This window comes from Lithobates pipiens, unplaced genomic scaffold, assembly GCF_037356315.1.
Source record: "Lithobates pipiens isolate NorthernLeopardFrog02 unplaced genomic scaffold, aLitPip1_a1.2 Scaffold_22, whole genome shotgun sequence".
Classification (NCBI taxonomy): domain Eukaryota; kingdom Metazoa; phylum Chordata; class Amphibia; order Anura; family Ranidae; genus Lithobates; species Lithobates pipiens.
Genome location: NW_027507784.1, coordinates 46,954,191 through 46,969,721, shown reverse-complemented (window position 1 = coordinate 46,969,721; position 15,531 = coordinate 46,954,191). Strand labels below are relative to the sequence as shown.

General features: G+C 42.0%; 1 protein-coding gene across 1 annotated transcript in view; it reads right to left on the bottom strand.

The window, feature by feature from the left end:
• The window catches only part of GALNT3 (polypeptide N-acetylgalactosaminyltransferase 3), a 95,192-nt gene extending 80,085 nt beyond the window's left edge, over positions 1–15,107 (bottom strand). Inside the window, exon 1 of the mRNA XM_077447552.1 lies at positions 14,883–15,107. The gene's annotated coding sequence lies outside the window, so the exon portion shown is untranslated. The remainder of the gene's footprint in view (positions 1–14,882) is intronic.
• Between the last annotated feature and the right edge of the window lie 424 nt (positions 15,108–15,531).

Here is a 15,531-nt window from a genome sequence, read left to right as displayed (position 1 = left end):
TGAGGTTTTTTTTTTTAATTTTTTTTTTTTTTAAGGCTCTTTAGCGCTAAAGATAGCGCCTGTAAATTGCTATCAGTGGGGCGCTGTGCTGGCAGGACGTCCAAAAAAGTCCTGCAAGCAGCTTTTTTGAGGCGCTTTAGGAGCGGTGTATACACCGCTCCTAAAGCGCCCCTGCCCATTAAAATCAATAAGCAGTGCCACCAAAGCGCCTGCAAAGCACCTTGGCAGTGGCACTTTGCGGGCGCTATTAACCCTTTGTTCGGCCGATAGCGCCCTAAAAGCACTGCAAAAACAATGGTAAAGCGCTTTACTGCTGGATGCCCGGGCGCTGGCAGTGTGAAAGGGCTCTTAAGGTTAAAGCCGCATTCCATATATTTTTCCAGTTCCCATAAGCTGCCTCTGGGGAGAATGTCTATAGGAAGTCATTGCAGCTTTCTACGTACACTACCACTAGTAACACTCATACAGGACACAACGGCCGTGACTACAAAACCCCTGTAATCCAGATAGTGTGTCTATGACAGCCAAGCTGCTGCTGATGGTGTTGTGTGGCCGAAGTGCAGAGGTTGCTATTGAAACCTATACAAGCTCAGAGGCACATAGCAGGGAAGGGGAGAGTAGCAGGACTATGAGCAGGACCAGACTAATACATCTGATCCTTCAAGCCAACTATTGTGTGGTCCCCTCTCCTTCCACAGTTCAAGGACTATTCATAGTAGAGCACTAATAAGGGAGTAATGTCACCTACACAAGGCACACCTAGGCTGCGGGTGGAGAGACATCAAGACACTTTACAGCAGACAAAAAGAAAAATAAGAACAGCATTGTTAGCAGTTGAGTTGTAGAAGTGTGGAGACGGTACAATACTCCAACAAAATAAGCAAAAAACTGTCCAGGGACAGCATTAATACGAGTCCATCTTGCTTGTTTCGGCAAGCAAGGCGTCAATCTGGAACTTTTCATTATACATGGAATGCGTTACTAACAATTTGATGTGTTGGTGGTTGTACACCACCCCTGACAGCCTTGCCATGCTAAGCCATGGTCTTGGTTGGTTATGCAGATATCCAGCCCTTATTATGAGATCTGCATTTGTAGGACAAGATAAAGCTGCAAAAGGAAGATGAAATGATGAGGTTAGAGCAAAGTTCTCAAAAAAAAAAAATAATAATAATTTATAATATATTATATATATATATATATATATAAAAATTTACATTTAAACTGAATATCAACTGACTGGCTCTAATTTTCATCCTGGTTTGCATTTTCTGCACCTGGCTATCCTGTTATGTAAATCCCTATAGGTAGCAGCATCCTCATCCTTTCAGTGCCCCTGAATCTGAACCTGTAACAATGCAGATTAGTACAATCTATAGTTTTGTGTCATGTTAGTTCTTGGCATTTAAAACCCGCTGTGGTACTTTGGGGTATGGGTTTTTCTGTGCCAAGAATGTGCAGTACTGTGTAGGTATCCATGCCTCCCAACCTATTCTTCCAACACTTATTCTCACACTTTTTTTTTTCATATTTGGATAGTTTATGCCGCGTACACACGACCAGACTTTCTGGCAGACTAGGTTTAGGACGGAATCAGTCCGTGGAACAATCCGATCGTGTGTGGGTGTGGATCGTGTGTGTGGGTTAATCCGATCGTTTTTCGTTTAAAAAAAAAAAAATTTAGACAGACTTAGAACTAGAACAAATGTTTCAAATCTGTCCAATTCCTAGTGGGAAAACCGTTTGTCTGTATGCTGGTCCGACAGACCAAAATACGACGCAAGGGAAGCTATTGAACTTCCTTTTTACTCCCACGTTCAAAAACGAACGGACTTTTGAATGGACTTAATCCGTTCATGTGTGGCCATGTCCGTTCGTTCGGAAAGTCCGTCGGAACCCCCGCCAAAAGTCTGGCGGGAAGACCATCGGACCTAGTCTGCCAGAAAGTCTATGCAGCATTAGGGTTAAAACCTGTCTGTCTTTTCTTTTTTTTCTTTTTTTTTTTATTGCAGTCTATGATAATTTTGTTTGCCAATACCAACCTTGCACCGCTTTGTACCGGTACTAACATTCCAGCAGTTACAGCCAATGATGCAAATATCCTGACACTTTCATTTGTAAAACCACTGCAGGTGAAATTCACAATACCATGGACTTCAGTGCATGCAACTAAAATGTAATCTACGGTTAAAAAAATTAAATAAAAAAAATTCCATAGTCTGGCATGTTACAACCAAAAACGTAAATGTATTTTATGGTGACAGACCCAACACAAAGTGCCACATAATTCTGAGATGGAAGAAAAATGATAAAGTTTTCAGAATTTAAAAATGTCAATACTTTGTAGAACCCCCTTTCCCTGCAATTACAGCTGCAAGTCTTTTTGGGGATGTCTCTACCAGCTTTGCACATCTAGACAGTGACATTTTTACCCATTCTTATTTTTGTAAAATAGCTCAAGCTCTGTCAGATTGGATGGAGAGCGTCTGAACAGTAATTTTCAAGTCTTGCCACAGATTCTCAATTGGATTTTGGTCTGGACTCTGACTGGGCCATTCTAACACATGAATATGCTTTGATGTAAACTAGTGATGGTGAACCTTGGCACCCCATATGTTTTGGAACTAAATTTCCCATGATGCTCAATACACTGCAGAGTGCATAAGCATCATGGGAAATGTAGTTTCAAAAAATCTGGGGTGCCAAGGTTCACCATCACTGATCTAAACCATTCCATTTTCGGATGATGGATTGAACAGTGCTCTGTGAGATGTTAAAAGCTTGGCATAATTGTATTTGTAAAAGCGAACGTGTCGACGTCACCCCAAGTCGTGTTCGTTCTTTGTGGACCAGGAAGGACGGGTTGGTCTTTGCGTTGGCGTGTATCCGGCCGGTGCACGTCTTTGTTTTGAACCTGCTTTTAAAGTCTTTTATGTAAGTGTTTACGTTCGCTTTTAAGAATTAAAGTCATTTGGTTTTACACTATCTGGAGCCTATGTTTTCCCTTATGTGACACCACGTCGAGTTGGGAGTGAGTAACAGCCATAACCCTATCGCGTGGAAGATTCGTGACCATCTGAGGAGGAGGCGCTATCCGGACACCCTTTTGACTGCTACTGCTTGTGGTGACCCTCTGTAACGGGGGGTCGTCTGGATCTGGTAAGGAGCTGATTCATTCATTTCGGTGATGGGATAAGCACACCACATCTTTGGAGAAGATTTTCAATTCGTGTATTTGCAGTTTAACCGTTTGGAACTTTTCTTTACTACCGTACCTCATTTGAAGTTTTGTACCACTGGTGTTCATTCACTATATGGATATTTACTTTTTATTTTTATTTTAATTTAATTTTTCAATTTTTGATATATGACTGTATGGACATTACATAGAGTGTTTCTGAACACAGATTTACTATTTCTTCGATAGGTCATTTTTATGCTTAATAGTGAATATATATGCTTTATATTCTTACTTTTATGGTTTAGGGGTTTATACACAGAGTTTGATACACATATATTGAGCTCGGGGAATTCACATTATTGATACACATTTATTTTTTTGTTTTTTGAATTCAATTGCACTTATCTGTATATGGTTTATACCACGCTTGGAGGTGGTCTTTTGAGACACTAGATACTAAAACCCACAGTGCGGGTCTGGCACTTTCATATACCCTAATCATATTGGGTATTTTGTGGCTAGCGCAGTTCTTTGTCTTTCTATTTGTATTTTTTATAGCCTAACCCCGGCTTAGATTTTGGAAATCAATTTTGCCGAAATTCTCCACTCACCACTATTGACCACACACAGGCTAACAAAAGGGTCAATTAAGCACCAAAATGGTTAAAATAAATATATAATATTATTATTATTATTATTATTATTATTATTATTATTATTAATAATTTAAAAACAAATCAAGAAAAATAAATAACCTTTGAATCTTACAAAGCAGAAAGTCAGACTTTTTGGTACAAGTGTTGATTTCTGAGAAGTAAAAAAAATAAATTCCACGCACATGGCCCAAAAAATAAATAAAAACAAAACAGTAAAATAAATAATAATCTTGGTGCTTGCATACTTATTGCCCTCCATGCATGATTATACAGGATTTATATAGTGCCAGCAGTTTTACAATCTAAAAAAGGGAGGCAGTACAGTTACAATACAATAAAATACAAGAGGTCCCTGCTCATTAGAGCTTACAGTCTAATAGGGTAGGGCATGTGGTTAAAAAAAAAAAAAAAAAGGGTTATATGTAAGAGGGGTGAGCTGATTAAAGTGATAAAAGTTCAATTAGTTGGGAGGTGTGATAGGCTTCTCTAAAAGAGATGAGTTTACAGGGATCGCCTAAAGGCAGCCAGAGTAGGAGATATAGATGGACAGATTCAGGTAGAGAGTTCCAGAGGATGAGAGAGTCTAGGGAGAAGTCCTGGAAGTGAGCACGGGAGGAGCAGAGGACCGTTTGGGTGGTATTTGTATATAAGAGAGATACATCAATGAGCCTGCAGTGGGTGTGTTTGGGAATCCCCCTCCTGCATCACAAAGTAGGAGTTCCCAGATTACAAACAAAAAAAGTATTGGGTTCCTGCACTACAGCAATACACACACACACCTATCCTGCCCAACCTGTATTTTAAATAAATAAGGGGGGGATCTGTGTACTTACCTATTTTGAATCAACTCAGGTCCGATCAGAGCTCAACAATGGCTGTGAATTCCAGGAGCCATGACCCATAGGTCCTGTGGCCCAGCCATCGTCAGCACTGCCTCCTCTGGACCGAATTGGATTAAAAATATTTAGCTAATTTAAAAAAGGTAGATATAAAAAAAATAAAAAATAAACAACACACACCACACATTCATAGGTAGGTAATTGTAATCTTTGATTATGAGACAATTACATCAGAAAACCTTGAGGCGCCAACATGGGAAGAGGTAGCCAACAGGACAAGGAATTTTCTTATGATACTTAACAGGACCAGCTACTCATTTATAGCCTATCTGCCATATGTCTAAAGTGAATGGAATGGCCTCAGATGATACACAGAGATAAAAACAAACCCTCCTACATAAGTTGTACCTGTTTATCTGCAACTCTCACTTTTCTACAACCTCTTAGGCATGCATGATACAGAGTAGCATGTCTGACCTTCAGAAGGCAGAGGGCAGGGATTTGATGTCAAATATTGCATAGCATAGAGCAGGGAGCTCGGTGTAATCTGAGACCTGAGTGGAGGAAATAGACACACTTACAGATTGTCTGGTGTCTGCATAGACTTTCAGAAGTCACTCATGCAGATATAAGAGGAATGACAGCACAGATAGAGGTCACAGTAGGTGCTTTGGGTTACACTATAGAGGGATATGCTTTGTTCACTTTTCATTTTCGGGGTTTACAATCACTTTAAAGACAGTTTATTAGGCACCTAAAAAGTAAGTGTGTGTGTCCCCTAAAAATATATGATTCAACTGATCGTCATTTTCTAATAAATGACTTTCAATTTATGCCATGAGCACACTTTTAAATATTCATGGCAAAGAAGAGCTGAGAGCATAAGAGACCATTGGCTGTACCTAATGGGAAATAATTGTAATCTGCAGGAAAAAAAAAAAAAAATATGTATGTGTATATTATATATATATATATATATATATATATATATATATATATATATATATATATATATATATATATAAATATAATGGAGAGTTTATCAGCTGGGGGTGTCTGAGGCAGTCTGGCACATCAGCTGAGTCACATTGGCATTGACCGGGGCCAAAAATAAAAAGGACTGTTGACCGTGCAAGGGAGTGACAACAGCACGGATTAGCTACAAGGCATTAATCCAATTCTACATGGAGAAGTATTATCCTAAAGTTTCTCCACATTTCTTTATCAATATTCTTGAGTTTACATTAAAAAAATATTACATAACAAGTACAGGAGTCTGAGCAAGTGCTCAAAAAAGGAAGGAGATCACACAATCATATGTGTATTGGGGAGAAATGTGTTTGGGGTGCTAATAAAGAATAACGGTACCCAAACTTGCTTCACGCGTTTTGTCACAATTTGGAATCAAAGACAGAAATTCCAAAATTTGCTGAAATAAAAAAAAAAAAAAAAAAAAAAACATAGAGGGTGCAATACCCTTGAAACTGTGGAATTACTATTTCAAACAAGATTCCACATATAAAAGGTATATCGATTATTTACCCCCTGTTGCAGGAGAAAAATATCTTCTTCAAATCCAAACCCTTCCTAGATTGGGAATCAGACACACTTCTCCACTTCTCTGACGCCCAATGGCAACAAGCCTTTACTTCTATATACAAAGCCACACGGTGCACAGGCTTATGGGAACTGACGTCAAAAATTACTCTTCGCTGGTATATGACTCCCCATAGACTCGCTAAATTTCAACCCGGCACTGCCCCACTGTGCTGGCGCAACTGCAACCATACAGGAACTTTATTCCACATTCTGTGGCAATGTCCACATATTAATCTCCTTTGGTCAGACGTTGCGAAACTTATTCGGGACGTAAGCAATGTTCCAATCTCTTTGTCACCACAACTTGCTATACTCAACATATTTCCGGACGATGTCCCTCATACATGCCGCACAGTCCTTACTCATATTCTTCTAGCAACTAGACTACTCCTAACCAGAAACTGGAAATCCTCTACCATACCTAGCATCATAGACGTTACCACACTAGTGCACTCCCACTATACATACGAGCTGATTGGGTCCAGAGGCCTACCATCCTATGCAAAAACCCAGGCCCAATGGCTCCCATGGCACAAATGGTACTCATCCCAGATAACCTGACTTTGTTCCTGATGAATATCATTCTTGTTAACTTACTTGTGATTGCTGGTTCATCATTCCATACTTTGTTCTCAAAACCCCCCCCCCCCCCTTCCCTCCCACCCCCCAACCTCCCCCCCATCCTTTTCCCTTCTTTTTATCCGTCTCTCCCTCCCTTCATTACCCTACCCTCTACCCCACTTTTACTGCTGTACTATGTTCAAAGGCACACCCTTGAGTTACACAATGCTAATATCTGTTTTCTGATTTAGATACACCTATGTGCCGAAGTTATTGTTGTTGATATCGTCATTGTTTATGCTGACTATATATATGACGTCCAAGAATTGTATTGGATGTAGTTGCTATGCATGCTTTTGTATCTTGTGAAATTTAATAAACATCATTTTGAAAAAAAAAAAAAATATATAAAAAAAAAAAAAAAAAAAAAAAAAAAAAAAAAAAAATTGGCTAATGTGAATGGAGCCCTAAAAAGTAACTCCACTTTTGTTGAGAAAACGCATTCCCCTCTGGGTGATCTCTGTACATTGCGATGTGGCACAATCCCTCCCACTGACACCAAACAGGGGGCGTTTATTTTATTTTTTTGCCCCACTGATGTCAAGACCTTTTCTACTACCAATGGCCACAGTTAGGCCCTCCTAAAAGGCTGAAGGACACCAAACTGGCCTTTTGTTTAGAAAGTTTGGAGACCATTCTATATCAATGATCATTAACTTGTAATCTGACTTTTTCTGCTCTCCTACCAGCTATCCTAATTGTTAATGTATTTTATGTGCGGCCCAAGAGAAATTACTCTTCTTCCAATGTTGCCCAGGAAGGCCAAACGGTTGGACACCTCTGCCTTTGGGAGTATCTCACCAAAAATTATTTTTTTTTGTTGCAGAGGATGTCCAAAATCTGACTTCTGGGAAAATCAGTGGGCCAAATCAGGAAATTACATTTCTGGGAGTTGTTCTGCCATATTGCATTTTACAGTATGACTTGTGTCAATTGTATACGCTATATTATTTATTTACTGTTTTTTTCCCCCACAAAAGTGGAGCTATCCTTTAGGCTTGGTTCACACGTATGCAATCCCAGACATTTGACACAATTCACACCACATTGCTGTGCACATCACATGCAATGTCTGTGCGATACAAATTCAGCCATACAGTTTCCATTTGTATGGCTGAAATCACAATCGCATTCGCACCAAAAAAATGGTGCAGGACCCCTTTTTTTGGTCCATACTGGAACCAGATCTCATGGGTGTTAAGACCCATGCAATCCAATTCCACAGTTCACACTGCGTTCTGCAAACCGATTTGGGGGTGTCATTAACTTTCTATTGACACCCATAGCGGTTCACAGATGTCAGTACGAACTGCGAGTCAGATGCAATGTGGGAACTCTTGCCAGGAATTGTGCTGGTTCCTGCATCGCACCAGTGTGAACTGAGACTTTGTGCAGACATTGCATGTGATTCGCACCACATTTCTGTGCAGAGCACATGCGATTTCAGCCATACAAAACATCGGTATGGCTGGGGTACCACAATATAGATACTTTATAAACAAAACCTTTTGATTACTGAAGTAATCCAAACTGTCAGCCAGCCTGTGCATTGCTATAGAGAAATCATCAAATAATTGTGATCAGAGAAATTATGGGAAATGCAAACCCCCCCCCCCCCAAAAAAAAAATGAATTTAAAGTTGTTAATTTATAAAGCAAAAAAGAAAAATTGAGGCAAACCTCCAACCAATCACAGAAGTGCAGAACAATAACTGTTTACAATGTGGAGTGTTGTCGCAGTGAAGACATCACCGGTATACACTGCAGCTGACGGATGACAATGGAAGCTTTCATCACTGACACTACAATGATTCCACTCTGTGCAATAAGGTAAACCCATACCGGTCTGTTCCATGAATTGCGGTCACCATACGCACTACATATCGATTATACAATCTCCAAAAATAGTGCATGTGCTACATTTGAAAACGTACTGCAACCGGATCAGATAGTGTTTCTATACCATGTAATTTGGTGCAGGCAAACAAACTGCGTTAGCAACCTGCTTTAGGATCTGGTTAACTGAAAGTGGTTGTAAACCCTTCCATATACCCCGGGAGGTGACTATCCACAGGGGATACACAGAAATTAAAACAAATCCTCCTACATAAGCAGATATACCTATTTATCGGAAGCCCTCTTCTCTATAGCCAAAGTGCTGAATTATAAAGATTGCCTTAGGCCCCTTTCGATAAAGATCCACCTGTGCGTTTTTCAGGCAGATCAGAGCGGACCATCATTGACTGACTATGGGCAGGGGTTTGTCAGTCGATACGTGTCCGCTGACACCCATCTGCCATCCCATCCACTAAAAACAGACGTATGGTGGATCGGATTAGATCTGATGAAAACGGACGTGCTGTCCGTTTTCTTCCGATCTCTCCAACGAAATCAGTGGCGCTCTGACAGGTCCCTCCCCATTCAGTGAGCAGAGATGGACCTGTCATCTGCTGGCTCAGCGGAGATCTAAAAGGAGTGATCTTGTGTTAGTGGATATGCCTTGTGTGAAAGGGGCCCTTTAAGAAAAAAAAAAAAAAAGGAGGGAGGAGGTGGAGAGCTCAGTGATGAGAGCTCTGACAGCTGATTGGAGGGAAGGGACGCACTCCCCTCCACACAGCACACAGGAACAGAGCTGAGGCTGTCAATCAGTTGGGAGGTCCTCCCCGTCACCATTTTTCTCTTGGTGTCAGGAAAACGTGTCACAAGTGATTCCTGCTGATAGAGGAATGAGGCAGCAGCCAGAAATGACACTAATGTCCCATACACACGATCAGTAATTCCGCCAGTAAAAGTCTGATGTGAGCTTTTGGTCGGAAATTCCAACCATGTGTATGCTCCATTGGACTTTTGCTGGCGGAATTTCTGCCAGCAAAAGATGATTGACAGCAGGTTCTCTATTTCTCTGAAAAAGTTCCAATCGGAAATTCCGATCGTCTGTAGCAATTCCAACATGCAAAATTCCTACGCATGCTCAGAAACAATTTGACACATGCTCGGAAGCATTGATCTTCATTGCGTCGGCTCGTCACAGGGTTGCATGTCACCGCTTTCTTGACGGATGAAAGTTCAGAGAACTTGTGTGACCGTGTGTATGCAAGCCAAGCTTGAGCGGAATTTTTTGATGTTTTTTCCGATGGAAATTCCGCTTGTGTGTATGGGGCATTAGGGTGCATTCACACTTCAGCGTTTTGAATCATAGGCAGATTTACTGCGAACCTGCCCGCGATTTGAAAGCACTGAGGTGTGAATGGAAAATCGCGGGACTTGCATTTGAGTTGCCATTGATTTGAATGGCACCACAAATTGTGGCGCGGGTCTGCCATGATAAATCGTGCTGCGATCGTGGCAACGCGCATCGTGGGAAGCATGCCGCCCAAAAAAACTTCAGGAGCTACTTTTGGGGTGACATGCTTCCCGTGAAGCGCGTTGCCGTAATCTATCGTGCGACAATTGCGGCAGATCTGCACCGGGATTTGAGGTGTCATTCAAATTAATGGCATCTCAAATGCGAGCACCGCGATTTGCCATGCACACATCAGTGCTTTCAAATCGTGGGCAGATTTGCGGCAAATCTGACCACGATTCAAAATGCTATGATGTGAATGCAGCCTTAGTGCTCTGGATTGAGACAAGTACCCACTATAGAGGGATATGCTTTGTTCATTTTTAATGTCTGAGGTTTACAACCAGTTTAACACTGACACTCGCTGCGGATCGCAACTGTTGTGTATTTTGAACACAGTGCAGGAAACGCCGTGTTCTGGTGCGAATGCGCCTTTAATGGGTCCCACCGGAAGCAGTCCAGTACATTTTACATTTCTGTATCAAAAACCCATGGGCAGCGTTTAACATGGATTCCAATGGCCCTAGTTTACACCAGTGCAGCCAGTTCCAGTACAGACACCAGAAGTAGAACATGTTGCATTTTTTTCTGTATGGATTTGGAATATGGGAAAAGCCATAAAAATGCACAATTGGGATAAAGAACAAAAAAGGGGGGGGGGGAGAAACCTCAATGGAACACATCAAAAATACACCAGAACACATTAAAAATGTGAATGCAGAATATGTGGTGTGAATCAGCCCCAGTGCATCTAAAGCCATGAACATAATGTAATAGATTGCATCTTACCAGTCTTCAGATGTGGAGGCTGCATTTGTTTTATTCCCCCCCCCCCCCCCACAGGTGCACATAGGGCCGTACAATGTAAATTGCAGGTGCATTTCTACGCCTGAGAGACCCAGCTGCCACATAATATGCATAAATTCACACCGGTGCTCTGAAGTAAATCTATGAATGCACACAAGTCGTCATGCCATACAATCAGGGAGGTGTGCGATTGGTCCCAAAATTTATTCAGCAACTGGACAATGACCCCAAACGTGCAGCCAATGCCATTAAACTATATTCAGAGTAAAGAAGAACAAAGAGTCCTGGAAGAGATGATTTGGCCCCCACAGAGCTCTGATCCCAAAATCACCATGCCTATCTGGGATTACATGGAGATAAAGAAGGATTTGGGGCAGCCTACATCTACAGAAGATCTGTGGTTAATTCTTCAAGATGTTTGGAACAACCTACATGCCAAATTCCTTCAAAAACTGTGTGCAAGTGTACCTAGAAGAACTGATGATGGTTTGAAGGCAAAGGGTGGTCACACCAAAATATTGATTTTACACACCACACTATATTGCCAAAAAGTATAGGGCCACCCCTCCAAATTATTTGGTGAAGGGGGGGGGGGGGGGGGGGGTGGTTTTACCAGGGGGTTAGGCTTGGCCCCTCAGTTCCAGTGAAGGGAACTCTTATGCTGTGTACACACGATCCAAATTTTGGCTAGCAAAAGACCGATGAGAGCTTTTCATCGGAAAATGCGACCGCGTGTATGCTCCATCGGAATTTAGCTGGCCGAATTCCCGCCAGCAAAAACTTGATAGCATGTTCTCAATTTTCCCAACGGAAAAACTTTCTATCGGAAATTCAGATCGTGTGTATGCAATGCCAACACGCAAAAACTCACGCATGCTCAGATTCAACTACGAGATGGAAGCTATTGGCTACTAGGTGTTGAACTTTCTTTTTCTAGTCCCGTTGTACGTGTTGTAGGTCACCGCGTTCTTGACGGTCGGAATTTGGTGTGACCGTGTGTATGCAAGACAGCTTGAGCGAAATCCCGTCGGGAAAAACATCAGAGCCTTTTCCGACCAAAATTCCGATCGGGTGTATGGGGCATTAAGATGTCAGCACAATTTCATGCTCTCAGCTTTGTAGGAACAGTTTGGGGATGGCTACTTCCAGTTCCAACATGACTGCACATCAGTGCACAAAAGCAAGGTGGAGGAACTTGACTGGTCTTACCTCAACCTGATAGAACACCATCAGTGCCGGACCTCACAAATGGGCTTTTGGAAGAATAGGCAAACACTCCCATACCTTGTGGACGGCGTTCCCACAAACGTTGAAGCCGTTATAGCTGCAAAGGGAGACCAACTCAATATTGAACCCTACGGACTAAGGCTGGGATGCCATTAAAGCGGTAGTAAACCCGCTGACATTTTTTTTTCTGACCTGCAAGGGAAAAGGCTTAATGAGCTAGTATGCACTGCATACTAGCTCATTATGAAATACTTAGCTAAGAACGAGGCCCCGATATCTCTGATGATCCACACCGAGGGAGCGGATATGTTCCCTTGGTGTGTCTTCCGGGTATCACAGCTCCGGCGCTGTGAGTGGCCGGAGCCGTGATATCGTCACCACCTTAAAAGTGCATGTAAAGGTGTCCCAATACTTATGGTTATTTAGTGTATTCATTGGCACATGGTGATCATTGTTTAAAACAGATCAACGCTACAGTATTTATTGGTAAACAATTGATTTGACAACACATTCAGGTGTGCAAAGGCCCATTCTGTGTGCACAGTCCCGCTTTCATTTTAAGAGAAACACAGTCCTCCCTGTGGCTCCAGGTGCCAACTTGAGCACTTCGCTCTGCTAAAGACAAGCGCACCACAACCCTCCCCGAGTTATCTACCAGAGCAGCCTCAACGGTGGGGCACAGGACAGAACCCCTTCTGCTCCATAGCAAAACCTTGCACTGGTTCTGAATACCCTACAGGAGATTCCCTAAGGCCCCACACCTGAGCGTAGCGTTTTCAGGCAGAAAGGCGCACGATTTTGCACAGGTCAAAGTGTCACCAATGTAAAAAGAAGAAAAGTGCCTGTAATCTGCCTAAAAATAATTAAAAAATAAAATAAAAAAATGTCCAGAGCTTGTTTGAGCTTCAGACGTTTTGGATTGGAGATGTGAATCATCTCCATAGAGAATAATAGATTTTTTTTCCCCCCCAGCGTTTCGTAGCTCCCGGGATCAGGCTACAAAACACTCAGGTGTGAAGGGGGCCTAAACCCTCCTAGTGGGCATCAGACAAAAGGGAAATGGGCCACAGGGGCTGGACAGTGGACATCCAACAACCCCATCCTGCCCTGTGCACAAGGTCTCTATCAACATTCTGCACCTGGATCTCAATCTGTACACTTTGGTGTCACTCCTTACAGTGTATCTGCAGGTATTCCCGCTAAAGTTCAGGTGACCCAATACTTTTGAAAAAAATAGATATATTTACATTATATTCTAGGAGAGAGATTATATGTATGTATGTATGTATGTATGTATATATATATATATTTTTTTTTTTTTATTATTATTTACATACACACATATATAAATTTCATTAGTGCAGACGTTACCTAATTCTGTGTGTGATAGATAGATAGAGAGATATATATATTATATATATATATATATATATATATATATATATATATATAAAACATTTTTTTTTTTCATACATATATACGATTTTACAATTTTATTTTTTTTCTCCATACATATATACAATTTTACAATTTTTTTTTTTTTTTTTTTTTTTTTTTAAATTTACACACACACATAAAATGTCATTAGTGCATAATATATATATATATATATATATATATATATATATATATATATATATATATATATTTGTACATTGTAAGCTCTAATGAGCGGGGCCCTCTAGTCCCTCCTGTATTGATTTGTATTGTAAGTGTACTGTCTGCCCTCATGTTGTGAGGCGCTTCAACTGTTGGCGTTATATAAATCCTGTATAATAATTATATATTTTTTCATTATTATTATTACTCTGATGATTTTATTTCCTGTGCTGAGCACTGACAGTAGGGAAGGTAGGTACACAGGGAATAATATTTCCTGTGCTGTGCACTGACAGTCGGGCAGGTAGGTATACAGGGAAACAGAGAAGGATAATATTTTTCTGTGCTGAGCACTGACAGTAGGGGCGGTAGGTACACAGGTAAGGTAGGTACACGGCAGGGTTGCCAACCTCCTGCAGCATTTTTTACTGACAAAACATGGAGAATTGACTGGCGGAACCTTTTTTTATTTATTTTTTTACTGGTCACCTGAGAAATGACAGAACTCCTATTGAAAACGAACACAGTGAATACATGAACAGTATAAACGTGATCTGGAAACACTGATATCACCTCATAAAGTCATTTGCTTGATTTGTACTTAAAAAGTCAACACAGCATGAGAATTATCAGCCTTGATATTTACTGGCAAATGTAAAAGTAAACAAAAAAGAAGAAGGGGGGGGGGGGGATCAATAATTTTGACAAACTGTCAGTAAATTTACTGGAGTTTGGCATCCCAGGTACACAGGGAAAGATAATGATTTCCTGTGCTGAGCACTGACCGTAGAGCCGGTAGGTAGGCAGAGAAGTGTAATATTTCCTCTCCGGGTTGTGTATAGAGATCGGAGGAGGTGACATGTGATAATAATGATCATACAATGTATCTCCGGAGTGATCCCCCTCCATCCCTCCATCCATCCCTCCCTCCATCCCTCCATCCATCCCCCGCTCCCCTCTCCCTCCCTCGCCGGGCAGAGCAGGGAAAGTTCGGGGAAGTTTTGTACTCACAGTCAGTGATGGAGCGGCCGGACGGGAGAAGCGATGCTCAGCTCTGGGACCCCCGATCCGGGAGGTAGGTGACGGAGGAGGATCCGGTCGGAGGAAGGAGGTTGTCACCGAGGATAATGACAGCTCAGGAGACAAGGGCTGCCGGGTGACACTTCCGCTTTGCTGGACCCAGGTGAGATGAGGCTGCAACGTAGTCAAGGCGAGCGGAGGACTGCACATGCGCAGCGGGGACTCACCTGCACAACGCCCTTTACCTGTCATCCAGGTGGGCAGAGAGGAGGGGCGGGGTCAGGAGGGGGTGTGTCTGACGTCACTCTTCACTGCCACTACGGTCCAGGATGGTAGAAGAGTGTGCGAGTTGGTGACATGAGGGGGTGACATATGGGGGAGGGGGGGAGATCTTCTCTGGGAATGCTGGTCGCCTGTCTGTCATGGTGCCTCCTGCTCCCAATGTGCTAATAAACCCAGAGGAAACATTTCTTAGGTTGCAGCCGATGTGATGACTGCATTCGTTTTCTGTTTTAGGCTTTCTTTCTTTCTTTACTTTTATCTGGTGATTTGGGGTCATTTTTGCAGCTCAGCAACCTATCTTTACCGAAACCCCCCGACCGGTGAATGTGTCCTAAGGACGCGTTTACACCGCAATCTC